Genomic DNA, 2,565 nt, shown 5'->3' with positions numbered 1-2,565 from the left:
GCAACCATCACATTTACTGACCAAGTCCTCCGCATCAGCATGAGCCGTCAGCCAATAAAAACCATGACGAAAAGCCTTGGCCACAAGGGATTTTGAGCCGGCATGATGGCCACAATCCCCTTCATGAATCTCACGCAAGATCTCTTGACCTTCCTCAGGGGAGACACAACGCTGGAGCGCTCCCGTAACACTGCGGCGATGCAGCTCACGATTGATAACAACCATTGACTTAGACCGTCGGGTTATTTGTCTGGCCAATGTTTCCTCCTCAGGCAAATCTCCCCAGGTCATGTAAGCCAGATAGGGCACTGTCCAGTCCGGGATGATGTGGAGAGCCGCCACCAATTGTGCCTCCGGGTCAGGGACAGCCAAGTCTTCCTCTGTAGGCAACTTAACAGAAGGGTTATGCAAGACGTCCATGAAAGTATTAGGCGGCACCGGTTTTCACTGAGAGCCCAGCCGGCTTAAAGCATCAGCCGCCTCGTTCTTCCTGCGATCGATGTGCTCTACTTGGTAACCCCGAAAGTGCCCAGCAATGGCATCAACTTCACGGCGATAAGCCGCCATGAGAGGGTCCTTGGAATCCCACTTGCCTGATACTTGTTGAGCCACTAAGTCTGAGTCGCCGAAGCACCTTACCCGGCTCAAGCTCATCTCCTTAGCCATGCGAAGACCATGGGGCAAGGCCTCGTACTCAGCCGCATTGTTAGTACAAGGAAACATCAACCGTAGCACATAATGGAACTTGTCACCTTTAGGGGAAGCCAATACAACTCCAGCCCCCGAGCCCTCCAATTTCCTGGATCCATCGAAGTGAATAGTCCAATATGTGTTATCTGGCTTTTCTTCGGGCACTTGTAGCTCTGTCCAATCGTTGATGAAATCTACCAAGGCTTGAACAGCAGTGCGTGGTACGTATTTCAGACCATGAGGCCCAAGCTCTATAGCCCACTTAGCTACTCTCCCTGTAGCTTCTCTGTTTTGGATGATATCTCCGAGGGGAGCAGAACTAACCACAGTGATAGGGTGACCCTGGAAGTAATGCTTAAGCTTCCGGCTTGCCATGAACACGCCATAAACAAGCTTCTGCCAATGTGGATACCGCTGTTTGGACTCGATGAGAACTTCACTGACGTAATAAGCCGGCCACTGAACCGGATGCTCCTTACCCTCTTCCTTGTGCTCCACCACCACAGCCACACTGACGGCCCGTGTGTTAGCAGCTACATACAGCAATAAAGGCTCCTTGTCAACCGGAGCAGCAAGGACTGGGGGCTCTGCCAGCTGTCTCTTCAAATCTTCAAAAGCAGTATTAGCAGCATCATTCCAGACAAAGTTATCAGTTTTCTTCATCAACTGGTACAATGGCATGGCCTTCTCGCCCAAACGGCTTATAAACCGGCTTAAAGCAGCGATACGACCCGCCAGGCGCTGGACGTCGTTTATACACGCCGGTTTAGCCAGAGAGGTGATTGCCTTGATCTTCTCCGGGTTAGCTTCAATGCCTCTGTTAGAAACCAAGAAACCCAAGAGCTTCCCTGCAGGAACACCAAACACACACTTGGCCGGGTTAAGCATCATCTTGTAGACCCGGAGATTATCAAAGGTTTCCCTCAGATCATCTATTAAGGTTTCCTTCTCCCTGGACTTAACCACAATATCATCCACATAGGCATGAACATTGCGCCCAATCTGGTTATGAAGACAGTTCTGCACGCAACGCTGATAAGTCGCCTGTGCACTCTTGAGTCCGAAAGGCATAGACACATAGCAGAAGGCTCCAAAGGGAGTGATAAACGCCGTCTTCTCCTGGTCCTTAACTGCCATTTTAATCTGATGGTATCCAGAATAAGCATCCAAGAAACTTAAGCGCTCGCAACCCGCCGTAGCATCAATGATTTGATCAATACGGGGAAGGGCAAAAGGATCAGCCGGACATGCCTTGTTTAAGTCCGTGTAGTCCACACACATCCGCCAGGTGCCATTCTTCTTGAGCACGAGCACCGGGTTAGCTAACCACTCTGGGTGAAAGACTTCAACAATAAACCCGGCCGCCAAGAGCCGGGCCACCTCTTCACCAATGGCTTTCCGCCTCTCTTCATTAAACCGCCGAAGGAATTGCCTGACCGGCTTAAATTTCGGATCAACATTGAGAGTGTGCTCAGCGAGTTCTCTAGGTACACCTGGCATGTCAGAAGGTTTCCATGCAAAAATGTCCCTATTCTCACGGATGAACTCGATGAGCGCGCTTTCCTATTTTGGATCCAGATTGGCACTGATGCTAAACTGCTGAGATGAATCACCTGGAACGAAATCAACAAGTTTAGTCTCATCAGCCGACTTAAATTTCATTGCCGGCTCATGCTCCGTAGTCGGCTTTTTCAGAGAGGTCATATCTGTTGGGTCAACATTGTCCTTGTAAAATTTCAACTCCTCTGTTGCACAAACAGATTCTGCATAAGCCGCATCGCCTTCCTCACACTCCAAAGCCACCTTGCGGCTGCCATGAACCGTAATGGTCCCATTGTGACCCGGCATTTTGAGCTGTAAATACACGTAACACGG

This window comes from Aegilops tauschii, chromosome 4, assembly GCF_002575655.3.
Source record: "Aegilops tauschii subsp. strangulata cultivar AL8/78 chromosome 4, Aet v6.0, whole genome shotgun sequence".
Classification (NCBI taxonomy): domain Eukaryota; kingdom Viridiplantae; phylum Streptophyta; class Magnoliopsida; order Poales; family Poaceae; genus Aegilops; species Aegilops tauschii.
This window is presented reverse-complemented; position numbering follows the sequence as displayed.